Genomic DNA, 18,995 nt, shown 5'->3' with positions numbered 1-18,995 from the left:
AGTGGCGGAAGGGTCGGGGCTGCCTCTGCGGCTTTCGACACTAGGCGGAGGGAACCTGCCAGGGGGCGGGCGTAAGTCTGCAATCTGAGAGGCGAAAGGGCTTACAGCTGGACGTGATCGCTAAGACCCTTCTTCTGGGCTGCTTTCAGAAGCACGGAGGCCGGAGTACTGCGCGCAGTGGGGAGCACGTGAGGGGACAGGCAGGGACTGCCCTCGCGAATGGCTTCAACTGCACGTCCCCCAGAACCACATTTCACAGTTGCCATGACGACCCAGAGGTCCACAACTGCGGTGGGTGCAAGTCCTTGATGCTACCAGGCGAGTCAGGCCTTTCCAGACCTCACCCAACTAGGCTGGCCTGCACCGGAAATTGACCAAAACAGGGACTATGAGAAAGTAGTCCAGCAAACGAGGAGTAAGCTCAAAAGCGGAGGCTCCAGAGCCTTTTCAATCTTCCCGCCCCAGCCAGACGAAGCTGCGGCGCAGAGCATCCCAAGCCCAGGAGCCTGAGATGGAAGAGTGGGGTGGCCTCTGCAACTTTCCACCCTAGGCGGAGGGAACTTGGCAGAAGGTGCGCAGAGGTCCGCAATCTGAGACGGCTAAATAGTTGGAAGTGATCAGCCAAGACCCTTCTTCTGGGCTGCTTCCGGTTGATCCATAATTTCCTGGCGCAGCTCCAGGATAGGGTGCAGGACCTGCAGGCCCATCGGTTCTCCACCAGGACCACTCTCGGCATCTGTGAAGAGAGGGCAGGAGGGCCCTAGGAGGGAGCCCCATGCCGCTTTTCTTGAATCTTGAAGATCAGTTTAACAAGCAAGGGTTTGTGGGTGCCTAGGAGCAAGTAATAGCAAGGTCCGAGCTCTGGAAAAGCGTGACAAGAATCGCCAAGCCCCATTAGTTCTTGTTTTAAAACATTTTCAGGGTTTTCTAACAGTGGTCACCCCTATGTCACAAAAAAGAAATGTTATCTGAATCAGGGCAGCCAATTATCATAGTTGGTAAAAAGGATTAGCTGGCTCTTGGGTAACAGAGATTGTTTCTCAGCATCTGAAAGCAGAATAAAACGGAGTTTAAAAAAATTAGTTGAGAACATTTATAATGGAAATAGGGTCAAAGTAGATATATATTGCCCAATTGACTTCCATCTTGCTGTGGAGCTTCAGTGCCTACAATTGGGAGATTTCCTTATTTATGCACCTGAAGGGTTTTTTCTTCCCCCTATTCCCTTCCCTTCATTCCCTTCATTTTCTGTAGCATAAGAGGGAGCTTAAATGTAGTTGCTGTTGGTATAGAATCAGTTTTGAGCCTAGCCCTAAGTCAGACTGACTGCTGATATAAACTGTCAGATAAATGTCTCTTAATGTCAATTATTGTACTTTTCTCACTGTAAGCTGACTGTTGATGTCAAAGTAGAATGTGTCCCCACACTTGAAGTGTTAACAGTACTTGAGGAATGATGGAGGATCGAGGTCTGGTGCACTGAAGGAACCCTAGGGTTGGGTAAAATAATGCGTGACTATCATGAGTGTTACAGGAGTTCAGAAATGTGAACAAATGCTTTAGGATGGGAAGTGGGAAATGAGATCAGGGAAGACTTTTAGGAAAAGGTGAGATTCGAATTGTGACAAAAGGCTACTATTTGGATATGTGGAGCTGAGATCAACAAGTGTCAGAGGCTGATAGAACAGCATGATCAAAGTCATAGGAGGGAGAAAACATGAAAGCCAAGTAGGCTGAAATGAAAGGCACGAAAAAGAAGTAATAGGAAATAAGTTGAGAAGGTTGATTGGGACCAGCCTTGGAGAGTCTAATTCAAGGTTAGGTGTAAGGCATTTGAACTTCATCCTGTAGGAAGGCGTTGATTAATTCTTTAAAAAAATTGTTTTAATGAGATGAAATCACATAACATAAAATTAATCGTTTTAAAGTGAACAGTTTAGTGGCATATAGTACATTCCCAATATTGACACCAAGCGATTTTTAAATAGTGACATGATCAGAAGTGAGCTTCAGAGATTAACTCAGCAGCCGTGTGTAACAGAGACTGAGAAAGGGAGCAGAAAGAATAATTGGAAAACTAGCACTAGAATCCAGGCAGTAATAGTCTTCACAAGGGTAGCCACAGCAGACATGGAGAAGACAGGTGAGACCTGATGGAGACAGACTGACAGGAGTGGATGGGTGGCCTGGTAGAAAAGGAGGCTGAGCAGGGAGAAAGTTCAGGAATGAAGGTTTTGGATTTGGGAGTTATCTCTGTAGATGTGAGCACTGAAACTTTAAGAATGAGTGAAATTGCCAAGAGAGAAAAGTGAGCAAAGGACAAATACTTGGGGAAAACTTCTCGTTTTAAGAGATGAGAGGAAAAGGAAAAACCAGATAAAATCATAGTAGTCACAGAAATAGAAGAACTGGGAAAGGTGGTGTGATGAAAGATGAGAGGGGAAGAGATCCAAGAATCTGACCAAATGCTACAGAAAGATGCAAAAGAATTGTGATCACTAAAAGGTCATTGATCATTAAAAAAAAAACTTATGGGAACCTAGTAAAAAGAAGTTGGCCAAAGATCTTGTCATTGAACCAGCAGAAAGAGATGGGGAGTACATTGGTTTGACGGGCTGTCAGACCGCAGAGAGTGTTTTAAGGTGTAGGAGTTTTAAAGGCTGAGGGGAAGGATCAAGGGAAGAGGATGAGATTGAGATTCCAAGACAGGAAATAATTAGTGGAGCAAGTCTTGGAATATTTGGGAGGGTAGAATTAAAGACACAAATTTGAGAAGCTAACTGTGGAAAAGAGGAGAGAGAATTCCTTTTCTGAGATGGCAGGGAGTAGAAAAGCGAGGATTACTATGTGGAGAAATGTTTAAGTGGAGATAAAAGAAGTTGGGAGTGCTGGTGTCTAATGGTCTGTTTCAGTGAAGTATGAGGCTGGGTCACCTTCAGAGGTGAGATTGATAGGATGCCCGGGTCCAGGGGACATGCTTCTGTCACAGCTTGGAAAGGGCATGTGATAAGCCCTTCAAGCATTTAGAATGCTGGCATCACTACACTGTATCATTTCTTTTTTTTTTTTAAATGTGGTATGTGGGTTAAGGGAGGGAGTGAGAGACACAGAAAGATTCTGAGCATCTTTGGAAAGCTGGATGTATTTGGTAGCATATTTGACCTTTTCCTTATATATCATCTGAAGAGTTTTTGCCAGTGTATATAGTTTTACAATAATTAGAAATAGGATACAAATATAGTTGAATAGGATAGCCTCTGTATATTTTAAAATTAATGAAGCCTAATAAACAGTTAATGAGCATCTTTACAACCTTCCAAATTTTTCAACCTTTTAAAAATTATAGCAACTGTGCTTGCGGACAGTCTAAAAACACACCATGGGCCATACTTTGCCTATCCTGATATAAAACAAGTAAATCTTCTGAGAAGTATTTAAGATAAGCCCAGGACAGTTAGTAATATAGGAAAAGATCTGGATAAACATGGTTGAGAATTTCAACACTGTAATTTTTAAATTTTTTAAAATTTAATTTCTTCAATAATTATTGAATTAATTTGCATTTATTTTGTTAGCCAAGGGGAGTAATTTTTCATTTTTAAGAGGCTACTATTGGTGGTTTATAAGATGACTTGCCAAGTATATTTGGGATCACCATAAGAAATACCATTATAAAATCTCAGAAGGGAGGTAGGACTTCTGGAATAGCCAAGGAAATGCACTCCTCCGTGACGACAATGAAAATACTTGGAAAATTATCAAAATCATTTTCTTCAAAACTCTGGAAATTAACCAAAGGTTTACAACAATCTAAAGGACATTAATTCAAGAAAAGCTGCTGAACCTCTATAAGAACAGCAATGTTTGTGGTGCTTTAACTTGTCCTATTCCCCACTCTTCTCTCCCCAGCTCCATGCTACTCTTGAAAACAAGCAATCCCCCAACGAAACTGGGGCACAGGCTGCGTTTGCAGCTCCTGTAAAAGCTCCATACCCAGAGCAGTGTCTCCCAGCTCCCTGGTGAAGTCTTACGTATACATGGGGCGCTGGCACAGGTGACTCCAGATTAGTCTCCTAGGCCATCTAGTAGCTCCTAGGTCTGGGCGCTTGCAAAGAGCTTGTGATTCATCAAGGGTTGAGTTGCACAATGAGGCTTTTAGATGTGCTGCTGAGGAAGTGATTGCCTGCATTTAATCGTCTTCTGATGAATGCTAGGGAAACTGATCTAGAGTGGCTCCTCCTGGTTAGAACTAGCTGAAGCATACTGTATATATTTACTTCTTTCAAAAATTTCATATAAAGGAATAGAAAATAATACTGAAAAAAACAAAAAAGGTCACAATTATCCGTAATTCCATCCCTCCTACCAATTACCTGAAGTAAAAAAACTCTCTCAAGTCTCTCCTTTTGCTTGTCAAGCCCCGCTGCAGACCGGTAAGCTCTGTTCAGAATTTACTTTGTGTCCTGGATTTTTCCTATACTCATAGAGACAGGATTAGCTGGCCATCTTGCTTTGTGTGCTATCTTTCTAGACATGTAAAATAATACATTTGAAATACTTGTTTTAACGATATTTTATAATTAAAGCAGCTTTTAATAACTTTCCTTTTTTTCTTTTTTCCAGCTGTCTTTGTGGCAATTTTACACTGATAAGATTTAGTTTCAATTTGAAATATTTAAAAATATTTGAATTAAAAATTGCCATCACTCGTTGCATACTTCTGGCTATATTTGTAGAACATCTTTATGTGCACCAATTTATACGTATATTTTGCTTTTTTACAAACTTCATATGTGAAGCAGCATTTATACAACAGATGCATTAAGGGAATAGTAACTTATGAATTAAAATAATTTTGCCTTATCAAATAATTCACTACATGCTTCTTTAAATATCTAGCTTTTCTAGTGTATTTTGCATGTGTAGTTCATTTAAAACCCTCCCTTATTTTATGGTAATTATATGTTGTTAGTGAAATAACTTTTTTTTTTTTTTTTGAAACAGTCTTGCTTTGTCTCCCAGGTTGGAGTGTAGTGGCGCGATCCTGACTCACTGCAACCTCTGCCTCCCAGGCTCAAGTGATTCTCATGCCTCAGCCTTCCGAGTAGCTGGGATTACAGGTGTGCGCCACCACACCCAGCCAATTTGTTGTATTTTTAGTGGAGACGAGGTTTCACCATGTTGGCCAGGCTGGTGTCAAACTCCTGGCCTCACCTGCCTCAGCCTCCCAAAGTGTTGGGATTACAGGCATGAGCCACCACACCCAGCCAGTGAAATAACTTTGGTGATAAAGTTTTAGTAACACCTGCCAATTGGAAATCAGGTAAAAAAGAAGATAAAGATTCTGCAGTGGTTATACAGAGTTAAATGGCTTTGAGTCTTTCAGTGTGCAAGCCTGTGTGTATTATTTTACAAAAGTGTTTATAAAAATTTGTAAAATAATATTTCCCTCTGGAATATTTTATTTTTACCTGTGCTCAGCGATTTCTACCCTTGGGAGGTATGAGATTTGCCCCTATGTTCTGTTGACACAGTGCTGCTCTAGATACTTAGTCTGCAGGGAGATTTTGATGTTAGAACTGAGGTTGCAATGGTAGGGAATATTCCTGCAGTTTTTGGTACCCTGGCATATGGCCTACATGTAAAGACGGGTTAGTGGAAAACAGGGTTAATATATGGAGCTTTATTTTCAACTTCACTGGAAAGTACTGACTACATAAGTTAGCTATAGCATAATTGTCGACCACAGCTAATTTTGTTTATCACATATGCTCCTTTCTTCACTGCCTACCGCTGTTGAGTTTCACTACTAAAATGTCTTCAAGCACACACCTGTGTTCTCTGGCACTTGAAATTTGATCCCTTATGTGATATTATACTTATTGTAAGTCTGCTTTGATCTAAAGCAATTTTATTTAAAATTATATTCTGAACCCTTTTCAACAGTTATGGAGGTATTTCCCAAGGCTGGTACATTAGAATCATTTGAAACTTAAAAAACAAACAATAACCTGCCTCTGTTCTGATTTTCTGATTTAGAGACCTGGGATGGAAGGAAGGGTGAAAAAAGCCACAAGAATTTCAGGTATATAATTAAGGTTTGTTTTTTTTTTTTTGAGACAGTCCCACTCTGTTGCCCAGGCTGGAGTGCAGTGGCATGATATCTGCTCACTGTGACCTCCGTCCCCTGGGTTCAAGCAATTTTCCTGCCTCAACCTCCCAAGCAGTCAAGATTACAGACATGCACTACCATGGCTGGCTAATTTTTGTATTTTTAGTAGAGACGGGGTTTAACTATGTTGACCAGGCTGGTCTTGAACTCCTCACCTCAAGTGATCTGCCTGCCTTGGGCTCCCAAAGTGCTGGGATTACAGGTGTGAGCCAACGCACCCAGCCACAATGAAGTTTAAAAACCACTGAGTTAAGGAATTTCAGGTGTGTGCCATACTGGATTATAAATGCCTAAAAACATACAAGTTAGTAAGCAAATTATAAAATTAGTATTATAACAACTTAATTTCTTTTTTATGGCTTTCTTTGCTTATCGCTTATTTTAGTGTTGGTTTTGAAACTTGTTCTTATTGTAATATGATACTTCATTTTTTTTCTAGGTTACATTTAGTAACACTTTTTGAAAATGATCATCATTTCTCTCACCTCATCCTTGGAACAGGAGATGACTTTTCACACTGAAATGATTAGATTTCTTCTTCTAACGAATTAATCTGTAGTTTAAGAATAGTGAGACTATGAGGTAGAAATGTATTAGGAATTGAAACCAGCTTTTGGTGAACTGCACTGTTTCATAAGCTATAACCCAGGTTTATTATTTAAATAGTAAACTATTTGAGATTATTCTTCTGTTACTCATTTCATTATCTCTCACCCTTTCGTAATGCAGACTGCTTTTTAAGATAATAAAGATGAATTATAATAGCTGAGAAAGGAGGACAAAGGAAGCACTGAGGAAGTGATAAAGGGGAATGAAATGAGATGTTATCAGAAATTGCTTTCTCTTTGGCTACAGTTGGGAGATCCCATGTTTCACCTGGGTCTTCTAATGATGATGATTATTTGGCTCTCTTTTGATTTCAGGATAATCTCTTTTAAGAGATAAAGTTTGATATAATTTTTAAATAATTTTGCTTTTCGATACTTAATTTTTAAGATGGAGTTTTCTGCTGTACACATCTCACATAATTATTGTGAGTAAGTGGGATAGTGAATGCCAAAACTGCAGTTTTACATTTAGAAGACACCACAACCGTCCATCTTCCAGATCTCCTCACAGCTGGTTGGGGGCCTAGTGAAGCATTGAAACTGGCTCTCCTCACTCTGGCCATTGCTTTTTGTTTAAATTGTGGTAAAATTTAGATTTAAATTTGTAATAAAAAAATTTCAATATGTTTATCATTTCAGCGTACAACTCAGTGACATTAAGTACATTCATGTTGTCTTGCAACTATTACCACTGTCCACATCCAGAACTTTTTGCTATCCCAAACAGAAACTCTACCCACTAAACACTAATCACACCCAACTCTATTTTCTGTCTCTATGAATTTGCCTATGCTAGGCCCCTGAGTCACTGCTTTTTTATTTTCATCCCTATATTGCCCCTATAAAGTTTCAAAGCATTGGATACATTAACATATGTATGACATTTGAACATTTTAAAGGTATTTCCAAAGACAGAATATAAAATATTATTAAATAAAGAGTGTAACTGTGGCAGAGTCTGGACTTTGGTGACAGACTGCTGGATTCTAATAGCAGTTCTGTGCTTTACTGTATGATGGCTAGTCAGGTAACCTCTCAGATTCTCAGTAATCTCATCTGCTCAATAGAAACAATGCCAACCTTAGAGCGGTTTAGGGAAAATGAAGGGGGATAATGAATGGCAACACATAGCAGAATACTTAACACAAAACAGTAACTGTTATTAGCAACTTATTTATATATTTAATATTTCCCTAAATATAGACTTTTGCATATTAGATATCCTTTAATTACTGTATTGCTTTATCCTCCTAAGCAGAAAGGAAAATTCTTTATGAACTCATATTTTGCCAATCAACTATGAGGTAATGGCCTTTCAGACAGCAGCTAAAACAGACCTTTAATTTAGTAGTTACTCGTGTTGGATGAGGCAGATATGAATATAGCATATCGCATTTTTTAGAGAGAGTGCATTTTAAACAATGTGGCCCTTTTTTGCTTTTAGATTTTAGGAGTGAAAACAAGAAATTGAAGGGGAAATAAGACACAACATGCTGTTGTTAATCCATGAATTTTAACTCAACAGCACTTTTACTATCCTAATGAAGACTTTATTTTATATGCTGAAGTGTAAGACACTAAAATAATGTGCTTTTTAGTATATAACATTTGTGAGCAACAATAGTCAATCGACATTGAGCTTTCACTTTGCACAGAGGATTTGATGGAGCTATGAAGTAAGCCAGAAGCATTGGATTCCTTGCTCATGCTGCTTATGGTCATTATATTTTATTTCCTAAGAGCATGGAAAAAAAGAAGTAATTTTCTATATGCAAAGTTATACAGAGGCATGAAGGCATCCCTGTTTATGATAGAATTAATCAGATGTCAACCTTCAAGCATCTCAAATGTGGGGGATAAAACCAGATTTGGTAAAATTAAACACACACTGTCTACACATTTTAAGACATTATTAGAGAAACTCTTTAAATTGTTGGACCATCCCTCCAACTCTTTAGTTTGAAAACCTATAGACAATTTGAAAGAATAGTACAGTGATCACTTGAAAATACATGCTTTTTAAAGTCCAAGAATGCAAAATAGCGAGGAGTAATTAGCAAATCTTATTACCTATTTTTTTCAGAAAAAAAGTTCTAAAATGATAAAAATAAATATTTTAAAGTTTTAATTACATTGACAATATATGCCTTTTTTTTTAAAAAAAAAAAAGGACTTTATTATTCCTACTTCCCTACTTCAAGACCATTATTGAAGCACCTTCATTTTTGGAAGGACTGTGGATGATTATGAATGACAGGCTTACTGAATATCCTCTTGTAATTAATACAGTAAAACGCTTCCATCTTTATCCAGAGGTGAGTCATCATTTGAGACAAATCATATTTGTAGAGTGATCCTTTTTATCAGATAAAAATAGCACAATCTTGTTAAGAAAGGGAGGGGAGCTTTCAGGTGTATTAATTGTGTGTATCCTTACAGTTGAGAAGAATATCATAAGCTCCTCTCGTAAAATGTAAAGACCCCAGAAACTGTTCTCGCATGAACTCAAAGAATGAACCTTAGTGTGTAAATAATGGCCAGGGTAATAGACAAGCCAAATGAAAAAGACAGTCATGGGAGCCAAAAAGGTTCTAAATGGGCATGGGCTTTTGGCTTTGGACACCTCATAGGTAGGCACGATGACCACGCAAAGGGACAGTGAGAGTGATGAGCTTGAATAGTGATCTTGGAGTTATGTTAGTACGGTAAGATTTCTTTAGTCACACAGCCAGAAATCTATTACTATCTTCCAACACTTAGCCTAAAAAAGTATGGTTGTTATAGTAGTCTGTAAATGCTAGAAATTTGAAAAATGGAGACAAAATTAGTGAACTCAGTTTTTGAATTCAAGATAAATGCTAAATTTGACACCATGGTAAATACTACTGTTGAGTTTAAAGTTGTCTCAGAATCCAGCATATTAAAAGTTTCTGCTTTCTAGTCCTTTATTCATATTTTTGTAGCTTTTAAAAATTACTAGATTTTGAAATGCTTAAGACTACAGACTTAGAAAATAGTATTCAAATATGTGTGATCAACCATCTAGAATAAATGCAAATCTTTGTCATTTTTGCATCAGCTATTTTAAAATAATTAAAATTTATAAATACAGTTAAAATCACCTTTGTTCTGCTTCTAGTCCAACTTATACCTTTATTAAAATTTGGTGTGTGTATCCATCCAATCTCTTTTTTCAGAGATTGTTTTATTATGTGCTTTAAGTCCACATAAATGATCTCATACTGAATGTGTCACTGTAGGATTTTTTTCTTCAAAATTGTATTTTTAAACTTTCTGTAAATATATATTTAATTTTAACCATTTTATGAATTGTAAAGTTTATGTATTTCCCCATCTTAATATATTATTTCCAATTTTTTTATTACAAGCAACGTAATCTCAAATGTGCACTTCTGTGTGCTTTTCTTCTGTATATGTGCAGTGTTGTGTCTAGGATATATACCTAGAAGTGGACTTGCTGTTATAGAGTGTGTGCTTTTTCAGCTTTACCAGATATTGCTAAATTGCTGTCTGAAGCAAATGTAGCAGTTCACACTGCTGTCTAGAATTTTCTCATATACTTATTAGATTTTGAATTGTCAGACCTGTTACGATGGCTGTGATATGCTTTTTAAATTTGTACTTCCCTTATTATTTATGAGGATAAATATATTTCCATGTTTAATAAGCATTTGGATTTGTTCTTCTATCAATGACATATATAAATCTTGGTCACCAAATCAGCTTTTTTGAGGTATGACTTACATGTAATAAAATGTGCCAATTTTGAGTGTACCATTCTCTGAGTTTTGACAAATGTATGAAGCTATATATCCATCACCACAATTGAATTACAAAACATTTTCAGAATGCCAAAAAATGCTCCATTGTGGTAACTGTCTTTTCCCTGATTGAATTAATTTTCTCGGTACGTTTGTTGAAAACTGATTGACCACATTATGTGTGAATCTGTTTCTGGACTCTATTATTCTCTTGATCTATAATTATGGCAGTACCACACTGTCTTGATTACTGTAGCTTTACAATAAATCTTGAAAGTAGATAGTTCTCCAACTTTGTTTTTCCTTTTTAAAACTGCATTTCTATCTAAATGTTAGGGTCAGCTTATTAATTTCTCAAAAAAAAAAAACTGCTGGGATTTTGGTTGGGATTATGTTGGATTTGTACATGTATTTGGGAAGAACTGACATCTTAACAATATTGAATTTTCTAATCTACGATCATGGAATAGATCTCCATTTTACTGATTATTTTTAATTTGTCTCAGCAATGTTTTGTATTTTTCAATGTACAGTCTTCCTCAGTACTCTTTTATTATAAATGGTATTATTTTAAAATTTTTTATTTTTCCATTTTTTGTTGCTTTTGTATAGAAATATAGTTGATTTTGAATATTAACTTGTACCTGCATCTTGATGAAGTCAGCGGTTCTAGTAGCTTGTTTGTAGAATCCTTTGGATTTTTCTATGCAAATGATGATACAGTCTGTAATTAAAAGCAGTTTTATTTTCCAGTAGATATACCCTAAATGTTTTTAAAACAGCTTTACTGAGGTATAATTGACATATGATAGCTGGTCATATAGATGAAGTGTAAAGTTTGATTAGTTTTGGCCCACCTGTAAAACCATCACCACAATCAAAACAATTGGTACATCCCTCATCCCAAAGTTTCCCTGTGCTCCTTGGTAATCCCTCCTTCCTTCATCTCTCTTTGCCCACATCCCATCCCTAGGAAACCACTGATATTCTCTTTGTCATTATGGTTTAGTTTGCATTTTCTAGAATTTTATAGAAATAGAAACAGAGTTTTTTTGTGCCCAGGTCTTAATTTATGCGATTGACTGAGTGATGACACAGATAGATCAGTGCCACTGAAAGAAGAATTTATGATTAATACTTCCTTGGAGAAGAGGACAAGTCACATCACACAGAGCCACAGGAGAGATACAGTTTGGTCAGGCAGAAGCAGTACTGAGGGTAAAGCCTAAGCCATCGCTTTTATTGGGGTTTCTATGGGAAAGGCAAAACTGGGCAGAGTTTAAAAAAGAAAATAAATAAATAAAATCGAAAGACAGTTGACAAACTGTGAGAAGATATTTGTTTGGTTTCTTTTTGTTTGTTTTGAGACAGAGTCTCACTTCATTGCTCAGGTTGAAGTGCAGTGGCGTGATCTTGGCTCCCTGTAGCCTCCGCCTTCTGGGTTCAAGCGATTCTCCAGCCTCAGCCTCCGAATAGCTGGGATTACAGATGCGCGCCACCACACCTGGCTCATTTTTGTATTTTTAGTAGAAATGGGGTTTCACCATGTTAGCCAGGCTGGTCTCAAACTCCTGGCCTCCAGTGATTCTCCCGCCTCGGCCTCCCAAAGTGCTGGGATTACAGGCGTGAGCCACCATGCCCGGCCAGGAGAAAATATTTGTAATATACCTCACAGAGAAAGGGTTAATACACTTCACATATAAAGAACTCTTAATTCTTTATATATTTAGCTTCTGGAGGCTTCAGGTGTCAGTTTGGTGATGAAGAGAGCTGGAATGATGACACTCTTATTCCTACAACAAGGAAAATAGCTGGACAAACTGCAAGATAACACCTTTTCTTGAACCCTTCAGGAAACTGAGGTCAGAGGACAACCAACGCAAAATTTCAAGGAGGACAGGTGCCTGCAGAAAGCAATAGGAACTGAACATTCTGGAATAGGAACTGCTTGACTGAGATAGATGCTTTTGAATGCCATATAAGCTGCTACAAAGATTAAACCAGAAATTTTTTAATGAACTGCTAAAGACTTAAGTGTGAGCTGGCATGAAATGTGAAGGTGAGCAGGGTCTCTCAGGGAAGACTGGGGAAGTATTTAGAGAAAGCTTTCACTATGGCTACAGGACAGGAAAAGCAATCATTGTTGACTCTGCTCACACCCATGTTGTGAAATCTCTCCTAAGGAAAAGAAAGCCATGATCTGCAGGGAGAACGGTATCAAATCCATTGTCTGAGGACACTGGTGGGTATCCAGTGAAGCTGGTGAAAGAGAACAGGCAGGAAAAAAATAAAGAAACCCTAAATGTTAAAAAAAACAGTCATATTCCTTGAAGAGGGAACACTTACAAAGGGTACAGCCTCCAAGCCCCAAATTCACAGTACCTGCCTAAGACTGAGGCTTAATTGGAACGTCAGAAAACCTGTTACTCTTCCCCCATTACATTAACAAGCCTTTGGTAAAAATCTCAGTGGGATGTGACTGAATGAGTTTTGCAAGGCATTTTCTTTCTAGGGAGCAGCACAAAGGAAAACCCAAAACCAAGTTCAAAACAAGGTACCACTACAGGAATTTGAAATTGCTAGTGTCCACAGCAGCAACAAACTCCAGCTTTGGTCACTATAGCAATTACAAACTTCAAATCCAGCCCACCCTAACTAGATTAACACAAATCCCTAGAATAAAGACTTAACAGTAAGAAAGATGTTCTTATTTTCAAGCATAAAAATACTGACCTCTATGTCTACTGTTTTATACGTGTCTTAACTTTCAGCAAAAATTATGAGGCATACCTAAAGGTAAGAAAAAGCAAAGTCTGGACAGACAGAGCAATCATCAGACCCAAAGAAGATACAGATACTGGAACAACTGGACAGGAGATTTAAATAACTATGATTAATATTTTAAAGACCCAAATAGACAGATGATATGCAAGATCAGATAGATAATTTTAGCAGAGAGTTGGACACTTTAAGAATCAAAGGGAAATGCTAGAAATAAAAAAAAAGTAGTAAAAAATCCCTTAGATGGGCTCATCAGCAGACACAACACAGCAGAAGAAATAATCAGTGAGTTTGAAGACAGGTCAATAGGAATGCAAAGAGAAAAAAAAGTGGAGGAAGGAAACAATAGAGCATCTAAGAGTTGTGACACCATATCAAATATTCTAATATATGCATAATTAGAATCCCAGTGGGAGAGGAAAGGATGAGGAAGAATAAATATTTGAAAAATAAATGACTGGGAATTTTCCAAAATTAGTGACAGATACCAAACCACAGATCCAAGAAACACAGAGAACACCAAAAAGGATAAATACCAAACAAATGTATGAATGAACAGATAAACCAAACATGCGTATACAAACCTAGGGGTAAATGTAAACACATTAAAGAGTATGAGACTGAGACTATCTCACAAAGCCTAAAATACTTATCGTCTGGCTCTTTATAGGAAAAGCTTGCTGACCTCTTATCCAAGAGAATGAACAGACCAGGGATATAATGTGAGTTTCTTGGGCAGCACCAAGGGCTTCATTTGAGGTTGATGGTGTTGACCTGAGAACAAAACCAGCCAACAGAATTGTGTTTCTCCAGCTATACTCAGATTCCCAAGTATGAAAACGGAGAAAATGGAGAGTTGGATTTAATCATGTTGGGTCAGCTTTCCCTTGGATATAGAAAGCCAAAAAGAACATTGCTCGTGGCCTTCCAGCAATGTCAGCAGCAAAAACAACAAAAGCCAGACAGTCTTCAAATTTACAACTTTTCCTGAAGCAGTCAGGGAGCTGAGGACACAGGACAATCAAACAACCCAAAATAAATTAAAAAGAAAAAGCACCTGCAAGGAGAACAGAAACAAGCATTTAATTACACGGGTCATGCCACTACACACAATGGTAAAGAATTCAGCTCAAATTGTTCACCAGTTGGTAAATGCCTAGTGTGAGTTAGCAAGGGAATTCGTAATTGCTTACAGACATTTTTACACAGATCTCATAGGGTGCTGATAAAAGATTAGCAAGAGTGCTCAGAAAGCATCCTCCATGGTAAAGCATAGGAGAATAGGAGCCACTTAGAGAAAGGCAAGAAACCCACCCAGCCCCCTCTTCCTTATCTCCCTTGTAAGTCTTAAACTCTCTTGTCTTAAATGCTGGGGGAAAGGTAACAAACACTGTCCTTTTCACATTACTGGTACAAAAATAGGCCGCAGATCCTGATTTGGTCCCTGAGGCTTACTTTTGCTAACCCCTTGATGCCTGTTTCATATCTTCTCTCTCCAGTTATCCCAAACCTCCTCTCCCCCTTTCATTCTCAGCTAATGACCTTGTTTTCTACTGTTTTCCCGTGCCCATTATGTATTTCCTAGCTGTATGCTAGGTGCCTACTTCCTGGAATATGGAGTTGATTCAGTATCATATTTGTTGCATGGATGAAACTATGCAAATTTCCTTGTGCTACATACTCAGTAGTCAATGGATACAACCTAAGCACAACCAAAATTAGGTTTATCTGTATCCTCACCTGCATTTGGTATTGTCACTATTTTTTATTTTACTCACTTACACATACGTAGTGATATATCATTATGGTTTTAACTTACATTTCCCTATTGGCTAATGATGATGCACATCTTTTTGTGCTTATTTGCCATCTATATGTGAAACGTGTCTGTATGTATTTTGCTCCATTTCTATTTGAATTGTTTGTTTTATGAATTTTGGATCTTAGGGTGTTCTTTACGTATTATAGATGCTAATTACTTTTCATATATATGGCTTGCAAATATATTTTCCCAGTTTGCCTTTTCATTCTCTTAAACAGGGTCTTTTGCATAGAAAAATTTTTAAATTTTTATGAAGTCCAGTGTGTCCATTTTTCTCCTATTGATTGTGCTTCGGGTGTCAAGTCTAAGGATTCTTTGCCTAGCCCTAAAGATAAAGATTTTCTCCTGTATTTTTTGTAAAAGGTTAAGAGTTTTGTGTTTTATATCTAACTGATCCATTTTGAATGAAATTTAGGTCAAGAATTCTGTTTGTTTGCATATGGATGTTCATTACTTCACCACCATTTGTTGAAAGTGGATCTTTCCTTTCTTCACTGAATTGCTTTTGTGCCTGTTAAATATGTCAATTGGACATACTTCGTATGGGTCTATTTCTGGGTTCTCTGTTCTTTTCCACTGATTTATGCATCTACCCCTCTGCCAATACCATATAGTTTTTGTTGTTGTTGTTGTTGTTGTGTTTTAGAGTCTCACTCTGTTGCCCAGGCTAGAGTGCAGTGGCATGATCTCAACACACTGCAGCCTCTGCTCCTGGGTTCAAACAATTCTCATGCCTCAGCCACCTGAGTAGCTGGGATTACAGGCACATGCCACCACACCCAGCTAATTTTTTATTTTTAGTAGAAATTGGGTTTCACCATGTTGGCCAATGTGGTCTTGAACATCTGGCCTCAAGTGATCCGCCCACATCAGCCTCTCAAAGTGCTGGGATTACAGGTGTGAACCACTGTGTCTGGCCAATAATCTTAATTAATGCATCTATGTAGTAAGTTTTAGAATCAAGTAGCCTGATACCTCCTACTTTATTCTTTTCCAAAATTGGTTTGGCTAGGTTCTTTTTTTTTTTTTTTTTGACTTTTCATATATATTTTACAACATGCTGTATCTACAAAAATCTTTTTGGGACTTTGATAAGAATTGCATTAAACTCGTAAATCAATTTTGGAAGAACTGACATCTTTACTCAATCTTCCAGTTTATGAACATGGTATGTGTCTTCATTTATTCAGATCACCTTTGATTTCTTTCATCAGCATTGTATAGTTTCGATCATCTAAGCCTTATATGTATTTTGCTAGATATACATTTAAGTTTTTCATGTCATAGAATTATACTTTTAATTTTGTTGTCCATCATTAGTACGTAAAATACATTTTTTTAAATCTTGTATCACGCAACTTTGCTGAACTCACTTGTTCTAGGAGTTTTGTTGTGGTTTTCTTTTTTTTGTTGTTTTAGATTTGTTGGGATTTTTTTTACAGTTATGGCATGTGCAAATAGGGACAGTTTTATTTCTTACTTTTTAATCTGTATGCTTATTTCCATTATTTGCCTTATTGCACTAAAATGTTTAGTACTGTGTTTAATAAGTGGTGAACATGAACATACATGCCTTGTTGTCAGCCTTAGGAGAAAGCATCAGTATTTAATCATTAAGTATAATGTTAGCCACAAGTTCTTTGCACGTGATTTTTACACACTTGAGAAAATTTCCGTTTTATTTCTTTTTCTTCCTGAGAGTTCTCACCATGAAAGGGTATTGAATTCTTTCAAATTTTTTTTTCTGTAGCAATTGATATGATTATGTGATTTTTCTTATTTTGCCTATTAACATGTAATATGATGTATTTGAATACTGAAACAGTCTTGTATCCCTAGAGGAAAACCTCATTTAGTGATGGCATATAATTATTTTAATATATTATTGAAATCTATTTTTGCAATTTGGTTTGGGAATTGTGTGTTTATATTTGCAAGGGATATTAGTCTGAGGTTTACTTTGTTTTGATACTGTTGGTACTTTGTTGGTTTTAGTATCAAGGTAATACTAGCTTGAGGTAAAGAATTGGGAAGTGTTTCCTCTTCTCTTTTCTGGAAGAGATTGCGTAGAATTGATGTTAATGCTTCTTTCTTAAACCTTTAGCAGAAGTCTCTAGTGAAAATACCTGGGTCTAGAGATTTCTTTTTGAAGAATTTTTACATTTGAATTCAAGTTCTTCATAGTTATAGAAATATTTAAATGATCTATTTTATTTATAGCAATAGTTTGAGCTTTTTAAGGAATTGGTATATTTCATCTAAATTGACAAATTTAAGTGTGTAGAGTTGTTTACAGTATTCCCGTATTATCTTTTTGATGCAGAGTCTGCAGATAGCCCCTGTTTCATTGATATGGATATGAATAATTTGTGTCTTCTCTTTTTGTTTTGTCAGTCTTGCTACAGGTTTGTCAACTTTATTGACCTTTTTGAAGAACCAGCTCCTTTTTTCCCATTGGCTTTTGATATAGTTAGATATCTGTTCCCTCCAAATCTCATGCTGAAAAGTGATCTCTAGCATTGGAGGTGGGATCTAGTGGGAGGTGTTTGGGTCATGGCAGTAGAACCCTCATGAATGATGTGGTTCCCACCCCACCGTAATAAAGGAGTTCTCCCTCTGTAAGTTTATGTGAGATCTGATTGTTAAGAGAATCTTGGACCTCACTCGTCTCTCTCTTGCTCCCTCTGTCTTGACATGCCCCCTCCCTGCTGGAACCTTTCTCTCTCGTTTGCTCCCCTTAGCCTTCCAACATGATTATAAGCTTTCTAAGGTCTTCACCAGAAGCAGATGCTGGTACCATGCATGCTTCTTGTACGGTCTGCAGAACCATGAGCAAAAAATAAACCTCCTTTCTTTCTAAACTACCCAGTTCTCAGGTTTTTTTTATAGCAATGTAAAACAGACTAATACAGTTTTCTCTACTGTTTTTCTATTTTCAATTTCATTGATTTCTACCCTTATTATTTCCTTCATTCTACTGGCTTTCAGTTTATTTTGCTCTTTTTTTCCTAGGTTCCTAACTGGAAGCTTAGATAATTGATTTTTTTCCTCTTTTCTAATGTATTCATTTTAGTGCCATACATTTCCCTGATAGCACTGCCTTCTCTCTTGCCTATACAATATATAAATATTTAAGTAATACAAATGTTTGCTATTGGGAAGATGGAGTGGCTGTACTTTTCCTGATTACTCCCTTAAAGTACAACTGAAAACCCTTTGAGTTACACACAAATCAAACAAAAGAAGACTCTGAAAAGTAGAGAGGAAGAGAGACTTGAGACCCAAAGAACAACAGGGTTATGAGTTCCATGGGCTCTCTTTGTGCTTCATTTTCTCAGATTTGGAGTTAAAGAGGCTGGCAATCCAGAAATGCCGATGGACAATACTATGGTTTGAATATGTCCCCTCCAAAATTCAGGTGTTGAAACTTAATGGCCAATGTGATAGTATTAAGAGATGGGACCTGTAAGGGGTGATTAGGCCATGAGGTGATTAGGCCATTAGGCCATGAGGCCATGAGTGAGATTAAAACTCTCTTATTCTCCTACTGTTGGCCATGTGAGGACACAGGGGTTCCTTTCCTTCAGAAGATGCAACATCAAGGCACCATCTTGGAAGCGGAGAGCAGCCTTCAACAGACATCAAATCTGCTGGCACCTTGATCTTGGACTTCCTTGGACTCCAGAATTCTTAGACTCCAGAATTGTGAGACATACATTTCTGTTTTTTTTTTTTTTTTCAGTCTTGCCAATTTTATTGAACCAATAAAATTCCTACTAGTAATGATGAAATAAACTTCTGCAAGTATAAATGTGATACAGTTTAACAAA

The 18,995-nt window shown here is 37.4% G+C and overlaps 1 pseudogene; it reads left to right on the top strand.

Moving 5' to 3' along the window:
* The first annotated feature begins 264 nt into the window (after nt 1-264).
* Nucleotides 265-18,995, top strand: part of LOC105533750 — a 136,287-nt pseudogene continuing 117,556 nt past the window's right edge.

This window comes from Mandrillus leucophaeus, unplaced genomic scaffold, assembly GCF_000951045.1.
Source record: "Mandrillus leucophaeus isolate KB7577 unplaced genomic scaffold, Mleu.le_1.0 Scaffold128, whole genome shotgun sequence".
NCBI lineage: Eukaryota > Metazoa > Chordata > Mammalia > Primates > Cercopithecidae > Mandrillus > Mandrillus leucophaeus.
This window is presented reverse-complemented; position numbering and strand designations above follow the sequence as displayed.